Source organism: Conger conger, chromosome 15 (genome assembly GCF_963514075.1).
Source record: "Conger conger chromosome 15, fConCon1.1, whole genome shotgun sequence".
Taxonomy (NCBI): domain Eukaryota; kingdom Metazoa; phylum Chordata; class Actinopteri; order Anguilliformes; family Congridae; genus Conger; species Conger conger.
This window is the reverse complement of record NC_083774.1, coordinates 41,967,321-41,989,423: the sequence shown is the minus strand read 5'-3', so window position 1 is coordinate 41,989,423 and position 22,103 is coordinate 41,967,321. Positions and strand designations below refer to the sequence as shown.

General features: G+C 41.9%; 4 non-coding genes across 4 annotated transcripts; all 4 read left to right on the top strand.

Annotated features, from left to right (window-relative positions):
- Nucleotides 1-275: 275 nt before the first annotated feature.
- Nucleotides 276-382, top strand: LOC133112676 (U6 spliceosomal RNA). Its single transcript, XR_009705493.1, has one exon. It is a non-coding gene; the product is annotated as a U6 spliceosomal RNA (small nuclear RNA).
- Nucleotides 383-6,069: 5,687 nt separating this feature from the next.
- LOC133112675 (U6 spliceosomal RNA) lies at nucleotides 6,070-6,176 on the top strand. The gene has a single exon (XR_009705492.1). It is a non-coding gene; the product is annotated as a U6 spliceosomal RNA (small nuclear RNA).
- Nucleotides 6,177-11,847: 5,671 nt separating this feature from the next.
- On the top strand, nucleotides 11,848-11,954 carry LOC133112674 (U6 spliceosomal RNA). The gene has a single exon (XR_009705491.1). It is a non-coding gene; the product is annotated as a U6 spliceosomal RNA (small nuclear RNA).
- Nucleotides 11,955-17,607: 5,653 nt separating this feature from the next.
- On the top strand, nucleotides 17,608-17,714 carry LOC133112673 (U6 spliceosomal RNA). The gene has a single exon (XR_009705490.1). It is a non-coding gene; the product is annotated as a U6 spliceosomal RNA (small nuclear RNA).
- The last annotated feature ends 4,389 nt before the right edge of the window (nucleotides 17,715-22,103 follow it).

Below are 22,103 nucleotides of genomic sequence, written 5' to 3'. Positions count from 1 at the left end.
CGAGGCAGTCGGCTGCATAAGTCGGCAGCGCACATCCGTGGACTCCATTTGCCTGCCTCGGAGGGACATTGATGTCTAAATGTGTTCAGCTCAACATGAGAGGTTGTGTTTGATAAACCTCCTGATGCAGATTTGTCTTGTTTGTAAGTGCTGCCAGTTTAGGCTGTCCTTACGAGGCACACACGCGTGCTATGCATGCTTTCGCACTCAGTCCATGACTGCGAACCATGGCCAGAACCCGCCCCTTAGGTAGCGCAGGCTCAGGTAGGTCTCTTGTGCTCGCTCCGGCAGCACATATACTAAAATTGGAACGATACAGAGAAGATTAGCATGGCCCCTGCGCAAGGATGACACGCAAATTCGTGAAGCGTTCCATATTTTTAACCTTACCTGCGCACCAGTTGATATTTTCATGCCTAACCTGAGCTCTGGGTAACATTTTTTGTGAAGCGGTGCATATTTTGTGCCTTGCCTGAGGTCCAGGTAACATTTATTGGTGATTCTGTGCCTTACCTGAGCTCCAGGGTAACATGTTTTGTGATTTTTGTAAAACAGAAAGTTCTATTTTCATTTATACAAGCTGCTGTCCGGGTGTACCTAATAAAGTGGTCACCGAGTGTCCACTAACTCTGCTCGAGGGCAGAGGCTATTGTGACATCACAGGCTATTGTGACGTCACAGGAAATGGGTGGGCCAAATATTTGCATTTTCAGGCTGGTGGACAGGTGTACCTAATAAAGTGGTCACTGAGTGTGTATGAACCGCTAGAGGGCAACGGCTGTTGTGATAGCACAGGCTACTGTGACGTCACGGCAAATTGGTGGTCTTAAGTACGAGTGTAGAGATAAACCTAATAAAGTGAAACTCTGTCCTATTTTAAAAATAGAATCTCCATCTCTGCCGACCTTTTTTTATTTATTTTTTGAAATAAAATATCCATCTCGGTCCTATTTTAAAGAGTAGAACAGGTTCTCTGTATTGTTCCCATTTCAAGGAGTACAACAGGCCACTGAGGTGACTCGTCTTTGAAAAAGGCTTCATACGCCAGCGGACAAGTGCCTGGACATGGGCGGATGCTCTGCGTGAGGTGTGGTATGCTTGTGTGGCCCACTGGTGGGCCAGTAGCTGGCCATCTTCCCTCTGATCAAATAAACCCCAATTTCAAAGAGCAAGGGCTCATTTTTGGATGGTTGTTTGCTTTAGACTTGCAACTTGGCACTTTTTTCCCCCTCCGTTGATTGATGCAAATGTTTCTTTGTGCACTGCACACCACCTTGAGTGTATATTGGAAATAAAACTTTAAATGAGACGAATCGCTGTTGTCTGTTACTCTGACGACACTGAGTATCACGAGGGTATCTCCTAATATTTTGTGACTGTTCATATATCCAGGTCTAGCAAACTCGAATTCAGTTCTTGAGAATGTCTTGCTACTCATTGTCCAATTTCATTTCTTTTCCAGGCAGAAATTTTATTTGATAGTACAAAATGCAGAAAGGGAGCACCGTTGTGATTTTTAAAAATGATATTATTATTAATAATAATAATAATAATGACAATACAAATATGGCACAACTCGTTCACAGCAGAACATGGAGAAATGTCATGAGTACAAGAGATGGACGTGAATGGGGACCTACTTGTTGCTGCAACTAAATTCGGCAATTGTTCCAACAGTAGATAATAAACTGCCATCAAACAAAACAAGGACTGATTTGCACGTCCTCAAACTTAAACTGGAGCTATGCTGACGCCTAGTGTTAAAAGCTGAGCGTTTTTCTGCTGTTCAATATGTATGAAAATATATTTTTCACTGGCTTCTAGAGTGACTGCTATCGCGGTCACATGAGAATGATCACTGGTCTGATATTTTAATCACATAAATAAGTAGAATAAATAGAGCATGCCCATGGGAGGCATGTGTCCTGGTCTAAGATGTTCGCAGTGTCATGGTCCAAGCTGATGTCCTGCAGCGCCCGGCCCGTCTGCGACTGAGGTTCCCTGCAATGTGAGGCTGTGCACACAGGAAAAACATGCTTATCACAAGATTTATGAACATGCTATGTGACACAGAGTATTTAAAAGTAATAATAATAATAATAATAATAATAATAATTAATTTAACTTCACAGGGGCTACCAAGATGTAGTAGTTGACAGACCTAACCACAGCTAGCTAGCTACACTATACCACTGAAATGACTCACTTTTTAAAACATTTCGACAGAAATGATTAAATTGGGGGAGTAATTAGGCTGCATTATTCGTATAGTCACACGCTGAATCGAGGTATGGAGGTAGGTAGGTAGATAGCCAAGCAGCTATCCGCCTTGCAAGCCAGAGAATATTACGTTTTGTAATTAAAACGAAATGTGCGACATGCCAGCTTTGTCTTACGATATATTTCTAATGTAAAAATACATACATGATGTGTTTATACAGCTGGGAAGTTCTTTCATTCATTCGTTCTGTGTATTAACAGCAACGATAAACGTATTGAACAGCGCGAAAGCCAACTAGCTAGCCTGCTCTGACCATCGCTAACATGAAAATACAAATGATTCTTCTCATTTTAATAAAAATTTCATTAGAAAACGCATTGAAAGCTTACCTTTCACCGATGCGGGAGCAATGGCCGACGCGCCGATTTGAGTCAAAACGGAGGAAGAGCTACAATTGGCCGGCTAAACACGTGATGAATTTGGAACAAACACGTGTTCAATTTGGAACAAATCCGGCCATCTGATTGGCTGAGCCGCTTTGTCAAAGTTGGTGAAAGTTGTAAATTGGAACAAGGCACGGCCTCTGATTGGCTCCAATATTGGAACATATTGGAACATTGGAACATTGGAACAGAGAAGATCGGTAAAGTGGCCAAATCCATTTGACTTTTAAGAGGCCAGCCTGTAGTGCAGTGGCAAGGTCGGCGGTTCGAGCCCCGGTGTAGCTGCGATAAGATCCGCACAGCTGTTGGGCCCTTGGGGGATGCCCTTAACACCCCATTGCTCCAGGGCTGTTTCCTGCTTAGTCTAATCAGGACTTGTCGGTCGCTTTGGATAAAAGCGTCTGCTAAATAACAAATGATTATTTATTTATAGCTTGCATTGTAGCAACTAGACCTAACATCCTCAGAATGACCTACACCGTGGCACGGTGTCATTTTGTTGGGAATGTTAAATGAACCAAAATAAAGAAGAAGAAAAAAAAAAAGTGAAACAGCAAAGTTGGGTGAATTTTGCAACTTTGAGTTGCATCAGGCAAGTATATTTCTCGAGTTATCAAAATACATTAGTTGTATTGTAGACTGGTTTCCGGTTTAATTTTGTCTTTCAACCTATAGGTACAACACACATCAGGACATGTAGGTCTCTTTGGATAAAAGCGTCTGCTAAATAACAAATGATTATTTATTTATTTATTTATTTATTTATTTATTTATTTATTTATTTATTTATTTATTTATTTATTTATTTATTTATTTATTTATTTATTTATTTATTTATTTATTTATTTATTTATTTATTTATTTATTTATTTATTTATTTATTTATAGCATTGTGGCAACTCAACCTAACATCCTCAGGATGGCCTACACAGTGGCACGGTGTTATTTTGTTGGGAATGTAAGGTATATTTCTCGAGTTATGAAAATACATTAGTTGTATTGTAGACTGGTTTTATTTTGTCTTTGAACCTGTAGGTACACCGCACATCCCGATAGAAACACACATCAGGACTTGTCGGTAGCTTTGGATAAAAGCGTCATCCTCAGGAAGGCCTACACAGTGGCACGGTGTTATTTTGTTGAGAATGTCTGTCCTCCAGGGTCCTCGTCGCACTTCATTGTGCGTCGCTCTGGATAAGAGCGTCTGCTAAATGCCTGCAATGTAATGTAATGTAATGTGAAAAAGAAAGAACGGGAAACCGCAATGCTGTGTGAATTCTGTTGGGTGAAACATTCGCAGCATTGAAAACCATTCGCGTTTTTTCCCCTTTACATAGTTCTGAATGAAGATCAGGTATATCATTCTGAGTACAGTAAAAAATAAAATAAAAAAGGAACTTTGTACATGGGGTATATTCCAGATGTCTCATTAAAAATGCATGTCTTACGAAATTTAAAACGAAATTAGATTGAAGGCTTCACAATAGCCCACAGTCTTGTCCCGGAGGCTAGAACCTAAAGGCATATGGTGATGCAGCGTCTTTTGGTTATTACTGCTCTAGCCTTTGGAATAGCATGGGTCTTCGCGACTCCAAATCCGTAGACATTTTAAAAAGAAATCGTAAGACACACCCTGTTGTAGTTCTGTCTGTAGCGTGGTACACAAATAAAGTTTTGCGTAGCCACGCCTGTATTTGCACTCGGCCTACACGGGCAGATGGCTTCGTCGCCTACGGGAGATAATATTGTATTTTTCCAAATAGTTTCACTTGTTTCAGTTCGGTGCAATATGGACGCGTGCGCACATAAAACAGTGCTACTGCGGCCGGACGTCTCTCGGGTAAGGTTGCCTGCTGTAGGCGGTCCGCATGTCACGTTAACTTGGTGTAGAATCAACTTGTTCGCTTGCTAGCTAACGACTGGTGGCCATAGTCCTTCGCCTCCGCGTCGTACAGTAACCCCCTTGTTAACAAGATTATTCCTGATACACGTCGTAAATACAGTCGTGTAGGCTATTTATTGCATTTTCTGGAAGGCTTGGCTGCTGTGCGAGGATTATCCAGCTACTGAGCAAACTGTTTCCACGTGCTAGGCCGGCTATAGCTAGCTCGTTTGCTACCTTGGCGAGGCGATGTAATTTAGTGCTCCGGTGCCTCGCTTATTGTATGTGTCTGGCCATTTTGCATGCTTAGAGATTGGGGAAGTAGATGAGAAGCACCGTACGTGGCACAGGTAAAGACAATTGTCACAACATTTTCAGAGGCCTTGTTGGAAAACGTGGCATTTCCCCCACGTAGGCCCAGCGGACGCCAAAAGTCGCCGTGTTAAGTTAGCCTACACCACAGAAGTAAATAATCGTGTGCCATAGTGGCTAGCTAACGAAAACGACAACGCAGAAGAACCACTCAGCTTGCTTTGGTTGGATATACACACACGGCAGTCTGCTGAGTGGTCAAAGAGGGAATGCTGCTTTCCACGTTTGTTTTGAGCAAACACTCGTGTTTCGAAGAACTCGTTTCCTCCGCGTTTTCGTCCTTTTTAGTGAATTTCGAGTGCTTACTCTAAATTAACTTTTGATGAATTGCCTTGAAAAACTCAGCCTCCAGTTTCTGTTATAGTGTAAAGTACCTTTCGGGCGTACTGTATATGGTATTAGAAACCATGCAGTGTTTTTTTGTTTTTTTCTCAAGTGTCTCTATTAATTGTATGTAAACGATGTTCTTCCCATAGACTGTATCAAAGTAAGGCTCTTCCGTGCATGCACCGTCTTTTTGACGGTTTTCCCTTTTCTAGCTGGAGAGCCCTTGTGAAAGGAATGAGCCGACTGACCTCTGGTGGCAATTACTAGCAATGTACGGGGAGATCCGGAAGTACCGTATTTGAATTTGAAGATGGCGGGCTCCTTGTTTACTTTTCTTCAGATTTTACCTTTTGCTGTCAGATGGCCTGACCTTACCTATACCTAGTAATACTATTGTTTTGTTGTTGTGTTTTTTCTTTTTCTTTCAGTGTGCGATGAATCTTTCAAGCATGTTCAGCTGATGGTGACTGAGATGAGGACAGCATGCAGCGGACAGGCTGGAGGTGGTGACAGTGCAGTTCTTTGTGAGGGTGCAGCCAATAGCAGGATCGAGGCAGTCGGCTGCATAAGTCGGCAGCGCACATCCGTGGACTCCATTTGCCTGCCTCGGAGGGACATTGATGTCTAAATGTGTTCAGCTCAACATGAGAGGTTGTGTTTGATAAACCTCCTGATGCAGATTTGTCTTGTTTGTAAGTGCTGCCAGTTTAGGCTGTCCTTACGAGGCACACACGCGTGCTATGCATGCTTTCGCACTCAGTCCATGACTGCGAACCATGGCCAGAACCCGCCCCTTAGGTAGCGCAGGCTCAGGTAGGTCTCTTGTGCTCGCTCCGGCAGCACATATACTAAAATTGGAACGATACAGAGAAGATTAGCATGGCCCCTGCGCAAGGATGACACGCAAATTCGTGAAGCGTTCCATATTTTTAACCTTACCTGCGCACCAGTTGATATTTTCATGCCTAACCTGAGCTCTGGGTAACATTTTTTGTGAAGCGGTGCATATTTTGTGCCTTGCCTGAGGTCCAGGTAACATTTATTGGTGATTCTGTGCCTTACCTGAGCTCCAGGGTAACATGTTTTGTGATTTTTGTAAAACAGAAAGTTCTATTTTCATTTATACAAGCTGCTGTCCGGGTGTACCTAATAAAGTGGTCACCGAGTGTCCACTAACTCTGCTCGAGGGCAGAGGCTATTGTGACATCACAGGCTATTGTGACGTCACAGGAAATGGGTGGGCCAAATATTTGCATTTTCAGGCTGGTGGACAGGTGTACCTAATAAAGTGGTCACTGAGTGTGTATGAACCGCTAGAGGGCAACGGCTGTTGTGATAGCACAGGCTACTGTGACGTCACGGCAAATTGGTGGTCTTAAGTACGAGTGTAGAGATAAACCTAATAAAGTGAAACTCTGTCCTATTTTAAAAATAGAATCTCCATCTCTGCCGACCTTTTTTTATTTATTTTTTGAAATAAAATATCCATCTCGGTCCTATTTTAAAGAGTAGAACAGGTTCTCTGTATTGTTCCCATTTCAAGGAGTACAACAGGCCACTGAGGTGACTCGTCTTTGAAAAAGGCTTCATACGCCAGCGGACAAGTGCCTGGACATGGGCGGATGCTCTGCGTGAGGTGTGGTATGCTTGTGTGGCCCACTGGTGGGCCAGTAGCTGGCCATCTTCCCTCTGATCAAATAAACCCCAATTTCAAAGAGCAAGGGCTCATTTTTGGATGGTTGTTTGCTTTAGACTTGCAACTTGGCACTTTTTTCCCCCTCCGTTGATTGATGCAAATGTTTCTTTGTGCACTGCACACCACCTTGAGTGTATATTGGAAATAAAACTTTAAATGAGACGAATCGCTGTTGTCTGTTACTCTGACGACACTGAGTATCACGAGGGTATCTCCTAATATTTTGTGACTGTTCATATATCCAGGTCTAGCAAACTCGAATTCAGTTCTTGAGAATGTCTTGCTACTCATTGTCCAATTTCATTTCTTTTCCAGGCAGAAATTTTATTTGATAGTACAAAATGCAGAAAGGGAGCACCGTTGTGATTTTTAAAAATGATATTATTATTAATAATAATAATAATAATGACAATACAAATATGGCACAACTCGTTCACAGCAGAACATGGAGAAATGTCATGAGTACAAGAGATGGACGTGAATGGGGACCTACTTGTTGCTGCAACTAAATTCGGCAATTGTTCCAACAGTAGATAATAAACTGCCATCAAACAAAACAAGGACTGATTTGCACGTCCTCAAACTTAAACTGGAGCTATGCTGACGCCTAGTGTTAAAAGCTGAGCGTTTTTCTGCTGTTCAATATGTATGAAAATATATTTTTCACTGGCTTCTAGAGTGACTGCTATCGCGGTCACATGAGAATGATCACTGGTCTGATATTTTAATCACATAAATAAGTAGAATAAATAGAGCATGCCCATGGGAGGCATGTGTCCTGGTCTAAGATGTTCGCAGTGTCATGGTCCAAGCTGATGTCCTGCAGCGCCCGGCCCGTCTGCGACTGAGGTTCCCTGCAATGTGAGGCTGTGCACACAGGAAAAACATGCTTATCACAAGATTTATGAACATGCTATGTGACACAGAGTATTTAAAAGTAATAATAATAATAATAATAATAATAATAATTAATTTAACTTCACAGGGGCTACCAAGATGTAGTAGTTGACAGACCTAACCACAGCTAGCTAGCTACACTATACCACTGAAATGACTCACTTTTTAAAACATTTCGACAGAAATGATTAAATTGGGGGAGTAATTAGGCTGCATTATTCGTATAGTCACACGCTGAATCGAGGTATGGAGGTAGGTAGGTAGATAGCCAAGCAGCTATCCGCCTTGCAAGCCAGAGAATATTACGTTTTGTAATTAAAACGAAATGTGCGACATGCCAGCTTTGTCTTACGATATATTTCTAATGTAAAAATACATACATGATGTGTTTATACAGCTGGGAAGTTCTTTCATTCATTCGTTCTGTGTATTAACAGCAACGATAAACGTATTGAACAGCGCGAAAGCCAACTAGCTAGCCTGCTCTGACCATCGCTAACATGAAAATACAAATGATTCTTCTCATTTTAATAAAAATTTCATTAGAAAACGCATTGAAAGCTTACCTTTCACCGATGCGGGAGCAATGGCCGACGCGCCGATTTGAGTCAAAACGGAGGAAGAGCTACAATTGGCCGGCTAAACACGTGATGAATTTGGAACAAACACGTGTTCAATTTGGAACAAATCCGGCCATCTGATTGGCTGAGCCGCTTTGTCAAAGTTGGTGAAAGTTGTAAATTGGAACAAGGCACGGCCTCTGATTGGCTCCAATATTGGAACATATTGGAACATTGGAACATTGGAACAGAGAAGATCGGTAAAGTGGCCAAATCCATTTGACTTTTAAGAGGCCAGCCTGTAGTGCAGTGGCAAGGTCGGCGGTTCGAGCCCCGGTGTAGCTGCGATAAGATCCGCACAGCTGTTGGGCCCTTGGGGGATGCCCTTAACACCCCATTGCTCCAGGGCTGTTTCCTGCTTAGTCTAATCAGGACTTGTCGGTCGCTTTGGATAAAAGCGTCTGCTAAATAACAAATGATTATTTATTTATAGCTTGCATTGTAGCAACTAGACCTAACATCCTCAGAATGACCTACACCGTGGCACGGTGTCATTTTGTTGGGAATGTTAAATGAACCAAAATAAAGAAGAAGAAAAAAAAAAAGTGAAACAGCAAAGTTGGGTGAATTTTGCAACTTTGAGTTGCATCAGGCAAGTATATTTCTCGAGTTATCAAAATACATTAGTTGTATTGTAGACTGGTTTCCGGTTTAATTTTGTCTTTCAACCTATAGGTACAACACACATCAGGACATGTAGGTCTCTTTGGATAAAAGCGTCTGCTAAATAACAAATGATTATTTATTTATTTATTTATTTATTTATTTATTTATTTATTTATTTATTTATTTATTTATTTATTTATTTATTTATTTATTTATTTATTTATTTATTTATTTATTTATTTATTTATTTATTTATTTATTGCTAGCATTGTGGCAACTCAACCTAACATCCTCAGGATGGCCTACACAGTGGCACGGTGTTATTTTGTTGGGAATGTAAGGTATATTTCTCGAGTTATGAAAATACATTAGTTGTATTGTAGACTGGTTTTATTTTGTCTTTGAACCTGTAGGTACACCGCACATCCCGATAGAAACACACATCAGGACTTGTCGGTAGCTTTGTATAAAAGCGTCATCCTCAGGAAGGCCTACACAGTGGCACGGTGTTATTTTGTTGAGAATGTCTGTCCTCCAGGGTCCTCGTCGCACTTCATTGTGCGTCGCTCTGGATAAGAGCGTCTGCTAAATGCCTGCAATGTAATGTAATGTAATGTGAAAAAGAAAGAACGGGAAACCGCAATGCTGTGTGAATTCTGTTGGGTGAAACATTCGCAGCATTGAAAACCATTCGCGTTTTTTCCCCTTTACATAGTTCTGAATGAAGATCAGGTATATCATTCTGAGTACAGTAAAAAATAAAATAAAAAAGGAACTTTGTACATGGGGTATATTCCAGATGTCTCATTAAAAATGCATGTCTTACGAAATTTAAAACGAAATTAGATTGAAGGCTTCACAATAGCCCACAGTCTTGTCCCGGAGGCTAGAACCTAAAGGCATATGGTGATGCAGCGTCTTTTGGTTATTACTGCTCTAGCCTTTGGAATAGCATGGGTCTTCGCGACTCCAAATCCGTAGACATTTTAAAAAGAAATCGTAAGACACACCCTGTTGTAGTTCTGTCTGTAGCGTGGTACACAAATAAAGTTTTGCGTAGCCACGCCTGTATTTGCACTCGGCCTACACGGGCAGATGGCTTCGTCGCCTACGGGAGATAATATTGTATTTTTCCAAATAGTTTCACTTGTTTCAGTTCGGTGCAATATGGACGCGTGCGCACATAAAACAGTGCTACTGCGGCCGGACGTCTCTCGGGTAAGGTTGCCTGCTGTAGGCGGTCCGCATGTCACGTTAACTTGGTGTAGAATCAACTTGTTCGCTTGCTAGCTAACGACTGGTGGCCATAGTCCTTCGCCTCCGCGTCGTACAGTAACCCCCTTGTTAACAAGATTATTCCTGATACACGTCGTAAATACAGTCGTGTAGGCTATTTATTGCATTTTCTGGAAGGCTTGGCTGCTGTGCGAGGATTATCCAGCTACTGAGCAAACTGTTTCCACGTGCTAGGCCGGCTATAGCTAGCTCGTTTGCTACCTTGGCGAGGCGATGTAATTTAGTGCTCCGGTGCCTCGCTTATTGTATGTGTCTGGCCTTTTTGCATGCTTAGAGATTGGGGAAGTAGATGAGAAGCACCGTACGTGGCACAGGTAAAGACAATTGTCACAACATTTTCAGAGGCCTTGTTGGAAAACGTGGCATTTCCCCCACGTAGGCCCAGCGGACGCCAAAAGTCGCCGTGTTAAGTTAGCCTACACCACAGAAGTAAATAATCGTGTGCCATAGTGGCTAGCTAACGAAAACGACAACGCAGAAGAACCACTCAGCTTGCTTTGGTTGGATATACACACACGGCAGTCTGCTGAGTGGTCAAAGAGGGAATGCTGCTTTCCACGTTTGTTTTGAGCAAACACTCGTGTTTCGAAGAACTCGTTTCCTCCGCGTTTTCGTCCTTTTTAGTGAATTTCGAGTGCTTACTCTAAATTAACTTTTGATGAATTGCCTTGAAAAACTCAGCCTCCAGTTTCTGTTATAGTGTAAAGTACCTTTCGGGCGTACTGTATATGGTATTAGAAACCATGCAGTGTTTTTTTGTTTTTTTCTCAAGTGTCTCTATTAATTGTATGTAAACGATGTTCTTCCCATAGACTGTATCAAAGTAAGGCTCTTCCGTGCATGCACCGTCTTTTTGACGGTTTTCCCTTTTCTAGCTGGAGAGCCCTTGTGAAAGGAATGAGCCGACTGACCTCTGGTGGCAATTACTAGCAATGTACGGGGAGATCCGGAAGTACCGTATTTGAATTTGAAGATGGCGGGCTCCTTGTTTACTTTTCTTCAGATTTTACCTTTTGCTGTCAGATGGCCTGACCTTACCTATACCTAGTAATACTATTGTTTTGTTGTTGTGTTTTTTCTTTTTCTTTCAGTGTGCGATGAATCTTTCAAGCATGTTCAGCTGATGGTGACTGAGATGAGGACAGCATGCAGCGGACAGGCTGGAGGTGGTGACAGTGCAGTTCTTTGTGAGGGTGCAGCCAATAGCAGGATCGAGGCAGTCGGCTGCATAAGTCGGCAGCGCACATCCGTGGACTCCATTTGCCTGCCTCGGAGGGACATTGATGTCTAAATGTGTTCAGCTCAACATGAGAGGTTGTGTTTGATAAACCTCCTGATGCAGATTTGTCTTGTTTGTAAGTGCTGCCAGTTTAGGCTGTCCTTACGAGGCACACACGCGTGCTATGCATGCTTTCGCACTCAGTCCATGACTGCGAACCATGGCCAGAACCCGCCCCTTAGGTAGCGCAGGCTCAGGTAGGTCTCTTGTGCTCGCTCCGGCAGCACATATACTAAAATTGGAACGATACAGAGAAGATTAGCATGGCCCCTGCGCAAGGATGACACGCAAATTCGTGAAGCGTTCCATATTTTTAACCTTACCTGCGCACCAGTTGATATTTTCATGCCTAACCTGAGCTCTGGGTAACATTTTTTGTGAAGCGGTGCATATTTTGTGCCTTGCCTGAGGTCCAGGTAACATTTATTGGTGATTCTGTGCCTTACCTGAGCTCCAGGGTAACATGTTTTGTGATTTTTGTAAAACAGAAAGTTCTATTTTCATTTATACAAGCTGCTGTCCGGGTGTACCTAATAAAGTGGTCACCGAGTGTCCACTAACTCTGCTCGAGGGCAGAGGCTATTGTGACATCACAGGCTATTGTGACGTCACAGGAAATGGGTGGGCCAAATATTTGCATTTTCAGGCTGGTGGACAGGTGTACCTAATAAAGTGGTCACTGAGTGTGTATGAACCGCTAGAGGGCAACGGCTGTTGTGATAGCACAGGCTACTGTGACGTCACGGCAAATTGGTGGTCTTAAGTACGAGTGTAGAGATAAACCTAATAAAGTGAAACTCTGTCCTATTTTAAAAATAGAATCTCCATCTCTGCCGACCTTTTTTTATTTATTTTTTGAAATAAAATATCCATCTCGGTCCTATTTTAAAGAGTAGAACAGGTTCTCTGTATTGTTCCCATTTCAAGGAGTACAACAGGCCACTGAGGTGACTCGTCTTTGAAAAAGGCTTCATACGCCAGCGGACAAGTGCCTGGACATGGGCGGATGCTCTGCGTGAGGTGTGGTATGCTTGTGTGGCCCACTGGTGGGCCAGTAGCTGGCCATCTTCCCTCTGATCAAATAAACCCCAATTTCAAAGAGCAAGGGCTCATTTTTGGATGGTTGTTTGCTTTAGACTTGCAACTTGGCACTTTTTTCCCCCTCCGTTGATTGATGCAAATGTTTCTTTGTGCACTGCACACCACCTTGAGTGTATATTGGAAATAAAACTTTAAATGAGACGAATCGCTGTTGTCTGTTACTCTGACGACACTGAGTATCACGAGGGTATCTCCTAATATTTTGTGACTGTTCATATATCCAGGTCTAGCAAACTCGAATTCAGTTCTTGAGAATGTCTTGCTACTCATTGTCCAATTTCATTTCTTTTCCAGGCAGAAATTTTATTTGATAGTACAAAATGCAGAAAGGGAGCACCGTTGTGATTTTTAAAAATGATATTATTATTAATAATAATAATAATAATGACAATACAAATATGGCACAACTCGTTCACAGCAGAACATGGAGAAATGTCATGAGTACAAGAGATGGACGTGAATGGGGACCTACTTGTTGCTGCAACTAAATTCGGCAATTGTTCCAACAGTAGATAATAAACTGCCATCAAACAAAACAAGGACTGATTTGCACGTCCTCAAACTTAAACTGGAGCTATGCTGACGCCTAGTGTTAAAAGCTGAGCGTTTTTCTGCTGTTCAATATGTATGAAAATATATTTTTCACTGGCTTCTAGAGTGACTGCTATCGCGGTCACATGAGAATGATCACTGGTCTGATATTTTAATCACATAAATAAGTAGAATAAATAGAGCATGCCCATGGGAGGCATGTGTCCTGGTCTAAGATGTTCGCAGTGTCATGGTCCAAGCTGATGTCCTGCAGCGCCCGGCCCGTCTGCGACTGAGGTTCCCTGCAATGTGAGGCTGTGCACACAGGAAAAACATGCTTATCACAAGATTTATGAACATGCTATGTGACACAGAGTATTTAAAAGTAATAATAATAATAATAATAATAATTAATTTAACTTCACAGGGGCTACCAAGATGTAGTAGTTGACAGACCTAACCACAGCTAGCTAGCTACACTATACCACTGAAATGACTCACTTTTTAAAACATTTCGACAGAAATGATTAAATTGGGGGAGTAATTAGGCTGCATTATTCGTATAGTCACACGCTGAATCGAGGTATGGAGGTAGGTAGGTAGATAGCCAAGCAGCTATCCGCCTTGCAAGCCAGAGAATATTACGTTTTGTAATTAAAACGAAATGTGCGACATGCCAGCTTTGTCTTACGATATATTTCTAATGTAAAAATACATACATGATGTGTTTATACAGCTGGAAAGTTCTTTCATTCATTCGTTCTGTGTATTAACAGCAACGATAAACGTATTGAACAGCGCGAAAGCCAACTAGCTAGCCTGCTCTGACCATCGCTAACATGAAAATACAAATGATTCTTCTCATTTTAATAAAAATTTCATTAGAAAACGCATTGAAAGCTTACCTTTCACCGATGCGGGAGCAATGGCCGACGCGCCGATTTGAGTCAAAACGGAGGAAGAGCTACAATTGGCCGGCTAAACACGTGATGAATTTGGAACAAACACGTGTTCAATTTGGAACAAATCCGGCCATCTGATTGGCTGAGCCGCTTTGTCAAAGTTGGTGAAAGTTGTAAATTGGAACAAGGCACGGCCTCTGATTGGCTCCAATATTGGAACATATTGGAACATTGGAACATTGGAACAGAGAAGATCGGTAAAGTGGCCAAATCCATTTGACTTTTAAGAGGCCAGCCTGTAGTGCAGTGGCAAGGTCGGCGGTTCGAGCCCCGGTGTAGCTGCGATAAGATCCGCACAGCTGTTGGGCCCTTGGGGGATGCCCTTAACACCCCATTGCTCCAGGGCTGTTTCCTGCTTAGTCTAATCAGGACTTGTCGGTCGCTTTGGATAAAAGCGTCTGCTAAATAACAAATGATTATTTATTTATAGCTTGCATTGTAGCAACTAGACCTAACATCCTCAGAATGACCTACACCGTGGCACGGTGTCATTTTGTTGGGAATGTTAAATGAACCAAAATAAAGAAGAAGAAAAAAAAAAAGTGAAACAGCAAAGTTGGGTGAATTTTGCAACTTTGAGTTGCATCAGGCAAGTATATTTCTCGAGTTATCAAAATACATTAGTTGTATTGTAGACTGGTTTCCGGTTTAATTTTGTCTTTCAACCTATAGGTACAACACACATCAGGACATGTAGGTCTCTTTGGATAAAAGCGTCTGCTAAATAACAAATGATTATTTATTTATTTATTTATTTATTTATTTATTTATTTATTTATTTATTTATTTATTTATTTATTTATTTATTTATTTATTTATTTATTTATTTATTTATTTATTTATTTATTTATTGCTAGCATTGTGGCAACTCAACCTAACATCCTCAGGATGGCCTACACAGTGGCACGGTGTTATTTTGTTGGGAATGTAAGGTATATTTCTCGAGTTATGAAAATACATTAGTTGTATTGTAGACTGGTTTTATTTTGTCTTTGAACCTGTAGGTACACCGCACATCCCGATAGAAACACACATCAGGACTTGTCGGTAGCTTTGTATAAAAGCGTCATCCTCAGGAAGGCCTACACAGTGGCACGGTGTTATTTTGTTGAGAATGTCTGTCCTCCAGGGTCCTCGTCGCACTTCATTGTGCGTCGCTCTGGATAAGAGCGTCTGCTAAATGCCTGCAATGTAATGTAATGTAATGTGAAAAAGAAAGAACGGGAAACCGCAATGCTGTGTGAATTCTGTTGGGTGAAACATTCGCAGCATTGAAAACCATTCGCGTTTTTTCCCCTTTACATAGTTCTGAATGAAGATCAGGTATATCATTCTGAGTACAGTAAAAAATAAAATAAAAAAGGAACTTTGTACATGGGGTATATTCCAGATGTCTCATTAAAAATGCATGTCTTACGAAATTTAAAACGAAATTAGATTGAAGGCTTCACAATAGCCCACAGTCTTGTCCCGGAGGCTAGAACCTAAAGGCATATGGTGATGCAGCGTCTTTTGGTTATTACTGCTCTAGCCTTTGGAATAGCATGGGTCTTCGCGACTCCAAATCCGTAGACATTTTAAAAAGAAATCGTAAGACACACCCTGTTGTAGTTCTGTCTGTAGCGTGGTACACAAATAAAGTTTTGCGTAGCCACGCCTGTATTTGCACTCGGCCTACACGGGCAGATGGCTTCGTCGCCTACGGGAGATAATATTGTATTTTTCCAAATAGTTTCACTTGTTTCAGTTCGGTGCAATATGGACGCGTGCGCACATAAAACAGTGCTACTGCGGCCGGACGTCTCTCGGGTAAGGTTGCCTGCTGTAGGCGGTCCGCATGTCACGTTAACTTGGTGTAGAATCAACTTGTTCGCTTGCTAGCTAACGACTGGTGGCCATAGTCCTTCGCCTCCGCGTCGTACAGTAACCCCCTTGTTAACAAGATTATTCCTGATACACGTCGTAAATACAGTCGTGTAGGCTATTTATTGCATTTTCTGGAAGGCTTGGCTGCTGTGCGAGGATTATCCAGCTACTGAGCAAACTGTTTCCACGTGCTAGGCCGGCTATAGCTAGCTCGTTTGCTACCTTGGCGAGGCGATGTAATTTAGTGCTCCGGTGCCTCGCTTATTGTATGTGTCTGGCCATTTTGCATGCTTAGAGATTGGGGAAGTAGATGAGAAGCACCGTACGTGGCACAGGTAAAGACAATTGTCACAACATTTTCAGAGGCCTTGTTGGAAAACGTGGCATTTCCCCCACGTAGGCCCAGCGGACGCCAAAAGTCGCCGTGTTAAGTTAGCCTACACCACAGAAGTAAATAATCGTGTGCCATAGTGGCTAGCTAACGAAAACGACAACGCAGAAGAACCACTCAGCTTGCTTTGGTTGGATATACACACACGGCAGTCTGCTGAGTGGTCAAAGAGGGAATGCTGCTTTCCACGTTTGTTTTGAGCAAACACTCGTGTTTCGAAGAACTCGTTTCCTCCGCGTTTTCGTCCTTTTTAGTGAATTTCGAGTGCTTACTCTAAATTAACTTTTGATGAATTGCCTTGAAAAACTCAGCCTCCAGTTTCTGTTATAGTGTAAAGTACCTTTCGGGCGTACTGTATATGGTATTAGAAACCATGCAGTGTTTTTTTGTTTTTTTCTCAAGTGTCTCTATTAATTGTATGTAAACGATGTTCTTCCCATAGACTGTATCAAAGTAAGGCTCTTCCGTGCATGCACCGTCTTTTTGACGGTTTTCCCTTTTCTAGCTGGAGAGCCCTTGTGAAAGGAATGAGCCGACTGACCTCTGGTGGCAATTACTAGCAATGTACGGGGAGATCCGGAAGTACCGTATTTGAATTTGAAGATGGCGGGCTCCTTGTTTACTTTTCTTCAGATTTTACCTTTTGCTGTCAGATGGCCTGACCTTACCTATACCTAGTAATACTATTGTTTTGTTGTTGTGTTTTTTCTTTTTCTTTCAGTGTGCGATGAATCTTTCAAGCATGTTCAGCTGATGGTGACTGAGATGAGGACAGCATGCAGCGGACAGGCTGGAGGTGGTGACAGTGCAGTTCTTTGTGAGGGTGCAGCCAATAGCAGGATCGAGGCAGTCGGCTGCATAAGTCGGCAGCGCACATCCGTGGACTCCATTTGCCTGCCTCGGAGGGACATTGATGTCTAAATGTGTTCAGCTCAACATGAGAGGTTGTGTTTGATAAACCTCCTGATGCAGATTTGTCTTGTTTGTAAGTGCTGCCAGTTTAGGCTGTCCTTACGAGGCACACACGCGTGCTATGCATGCTTTCGCACTCAGTCCATGACTGCGAACCATGGCCAGAACCCGCCCCTTAGGTAGCGCAGGCTCAGGTAGGTCTCTTGTGCTCGCTCCGGCAGCACATATACTAAAATTGGAACGATACAGAGAAGATTAGCATGGCCCCTGCGCAAGGATGACACGCAAATTCGTGAAGCGTTCCATATTTTTAACCTTACCTGCGCACCAGTTGATATTTTCATGCCTAACCTGAGCTCTGGGTAACATTTTTTGTGAAGCGGTGCATATTTTGTGCCTTGCCTGAGGTCCAGGTAACATTTATTGGTGATTCTGTGCCTTACCTGAGCTCCAGGGTAACATGTTTTGTGATTTTTGTAAAACAGAAAGTTCTATTTTCATTTATACAAGCTGCTGTCCGGGTGTACCTAATAAAGTGGTCACCGAGTGTCCACTAACTCTGCTCGAGGGCAGAGGCTATTGTGACATCACAGGCTATTGTGACGTCACAGGAAATGGGTGGGCCAAATATTTGCATTTTCAGGCTGGTGGACAGGTGTACCTAATAAAGTGGTCACTGAGTGTGTATGAACCGCTAGAGGGCAACGGCTGTTGTGATAGCACAGGCTACTGTGACGTCACGGCAAATTGGTGGTCTTAAGTACGAGTGTAGAGATAAACCTAATAAAGTGAAACTCTGTCCTATTTTAAAAATAGAATCTCCATCTCTGCCGACCTTTTTTTATTTATTTTTTGAAATAAAATATCCATCTCGGTCCTATTTTAAAGAGTAGAACAGGTTCTCTGTATTGTTCCCATTTCAAGGAGTACAACAGGCCACTGAGGTGACTCGTCTTTGAAAAAGGCTTCATACGCCAGCGGACAAGTGCCTGGACATGGGCGGATGCTCTGCGTGAGGTGTGGTATGCTTGTGTGGCCCACTGGTGGGCCAGTAGCTGGCCATCTTCCCTCTGATCAAATAAACCCCAATTTCAAAGAGCAAGGGCTCATTTTTGGATGGTTGTTTGCTTTAGACTTGCAACTTGGCACTTTTTTCCCCCTCCGTTGATTGATGCAAATGTTTCTTTGTGCACTGCACACCACCTTGAGTGTATATTGGAAATAAAACTTTAAATGAGACGAATCGCTGTTGTCTGTTACTCTGACGACACTGAGTATCACGAGGGTATCTCCTAATATTTTGTGACTGTTCATATATCCAGGTCTAGCAAACTCGAATTCAGTTCTTGAGAATGTCTTGCTACTCATTGTCCAATTTCATTTCTTTTCCAGGCAGAAATTTTATTTGATAGTACAAAATGCAGAAAGGGAGCACCGTTGTGATTTTTAAAAATGATATTATTATTAATAATAATAATAATAATGACAATACAAATATGGCACAACTCGTTCACAGCAGAACATGGAGAAATGTCATGAGTACAAGAGATGGACGTGAATGGGGACCTACTTGTTGCTGCAACTAAATTCGGCAATTGTTCCAACAGTAGATAATAAACTGCCATCAAACAAAACAAGGACTGATTTGCACGTCCTCAAACTTAAACTGGAGCTATGCTGACGCCTAGTGTTAAAAGCTGAGCGTTTTTCTGCTGTTCAATATGTATGAAAATATATTTTTCACTGGCTTCTAGAGTGACTGCTATCGCGGTCACATGAGAATGATCACTGGTCTGATATTTTAATCACATAAATAAGTAGAATAAATAGAGCATGCCCATGGGAGGCATGTGTCCTGGTCTAAGATGTTCGCAGTGTCATGGTCCAAGCTGATGTCCTGCAGCGCCCGGCCCGTCTGCGACTGAGGTTCCCTGCAATGTGAGGCTGTGCACACAGGAAAAACATGCTTATCACAAGATTTATGAACATGCTATGTGACACAGAGTATTTAAAAGTAATAATAATAATAATAATAATAATTAATTTAACTTCACAGGGGCTACCAAGATGTAGTAGTTGACAGACCTAACCACAGCTAGCTAGCTACACTATACCACTGAAATGACTCACTTTTTAAAACATTTCGACAGAAATGATTAAATTGGGGGAGTAATTAGGCTGCATTATTCGTATAGTCACACGCTGAATCGAGGTATGGAGGTAGGTAGGTAGATAGCCAAGCAGCTATCCGCCTTGCAAGCCAGAGAATATTACGTTTTGTAATTAAAACGAAATGTGCGACATGCCAGCTTTGTCTTACGATATATTTCTAATGTAAAAATACATACATGATGTGTTTATACAGCTGGAAAGTTCTTTCATTCATTCGTTCTGTGTATTAACAGCAACGATAAACGTATTGAACAGCGCGAAAGCCAACTAGCTAGCCTGCTCTGACCATCGCTAACATGAAAATACAAATGATTCTTCTCATTTTAATAAAAATTTCATTAGAAAACGCATTGAAAGCTTACCTTTCACCGATGCGGGAGCAATGGCCGACGCGCCGATTTGAGTCAAAACGGAGGAAGAGCTACAATTGGCCGGCTAAACACGTGATGAATTTGGAACAAACACGTGTTCAATTTGGAACAAATCCGGCCATCTGATTGGCTGAGCCGCTTTGTCAAAGTTGGTGAAAGTTGTAAATTGGAACAAGGCACGGCCTCTGATTGGCTCCAATATTGGAACATATTGGAACATTGGAACATTGGAACAGAGAAGATCGGTAAAGTGGCCAAATCCATTTGACTTTTAAGAGGCCAGCCTGTAGTGCAGTGGCAAGGTCGGCGGTTCGAGCCCCGGTGTAGCTGCGATAAGATCCGCACAGCTGTTGGGCCCTTGGGGGATGCCCTTAACACCCCATTGCTCCAGGGCTGTTTCCTGCTTAGTCTAATCAGGACTTGTCGGTCGCTTTGGATAAAAGCGTCTGCTAAATAACAAATGATTATTTATTTATAGCTTGCATTGTAGCAACTAGACCTAACATCCTCAGAATGACCTACACCGTGGCACGGTGTCATTTTGTTGGGAATGTTAAATGAACCAAAATAAAGAAGAAGAAAAAAAAAAGTGAAACAGCAAAGTTGGGTGAATTTTGCAACTTTGAGTTGCATCAGGCAAGTATATTTCTCGAGTTATCAAAATACATTAGTTGTATTGTAGACTGGTTTCCGGTTTAATTTTGTCTTTCAACCTATAGGTACAACACACATCAGGACATGTAGGTCTCTTTGGATAAAAGCGTCTGCTAAATAACAAATGATTATTTATTTATTTATTTATTTATTTATTTATTTATTTATTTATTTATTTATTTATTTATTTATTTATTTATTTATTTATTTATTTATTTATTTATTTATTTATTTATTTATTTATTTATTTATTTATTTATTTATTTATTTATTTATTTATTTATTTATTTATTTATTTATTTATTGCTAGCATTGTGGCAACTCAACCTAACATCCTCAGGATGGCCTACACAGTGGCACGGTGTTATTTTGTTGGGAATGTAAGGTATATTTCTCGAGTTATGAAAATACATTAGTTGTATTGTAGACTGGTTTTATTTTGTCTTTGAACCTGTAGGTACACCGCACATCCCGATAGAAACACACATCAGGACTTGTCGGTAGCTTTGTATAAAAGCGTCATCCTCAGGAAGGCCTACACAGTGGCACGGTGTTATTTTGTTGAGAATGTCTGTCCTCCAGGGTCCTCGTCGCACTTCATTGTGCGTCGCTCTGGATAAGAGCGTCTGCTAAATGCCTGCAATGTAATGTAATGTAATGTGAAAAAGAAAGAACGGGAAACCGCAATGCTGTGTGAATTCTGTTGGGTGAAACATTCGCAGCATTGAAAACCATTCGCGTTTTTTCCCCTTTACATAGTTCTGAATGAAGATCAGGTATATCATTCTGAGTACAGTAAAAAATAAAATAAAAAAGGAACTTTGTACATGGGGTATATTCCAGATGTCTCATTAAAAATGCATGTCTTACGAAATTTAAAACGAAATTAGATTGAAGGCTTCACAATAGCCCACAGTCTTGTCCCGGAGGCTAGAACCTAAAGGCATATGGTGATGCAGCGTCTTTTGGTTATTACTGCTCTAGCCTTTGGAATAGCATGGGTCTTCGCGACTCCAAATCCGTAGACATTTTAAAAAGAAATCGTAAGACACACCCTGTTGTAGTTCTGTCTGTAACGTGGTACACAAATAAAGTTTTGCGTAGCCACGCCTGTATTTGCACTCGGCCTACACGGGCAGATGGCTTCGTCGCCTACGGGAGATAATATTGTATTTTTCCAAATAGTTTCACTTGTTTCAGTTCGGTGCAATATGGACGCGTGCGCACATAAAACAGTGCTACTGCGGCCGGACGTCTCTCGGGTAAGGTTGCCTGCTGTAGGCGGTCCGCATGTCACGTTAACTTGGTGTAGAATCAACTTGTTCGCTTGCTAGCTAACGACTGGTGGCCATAGTCCTTCGCCTCCGCGTCGTACAGTAACCCCCTTGTTAACAAGATTATTCCTGATACACGTCGTAAATACAGTCGTGTAGGCTATTTATTGCATTTTCTGGAAGGCTTGGCTGCTGTGCGAGGATTATCCAGCTACTGAGCAAACTGTTTC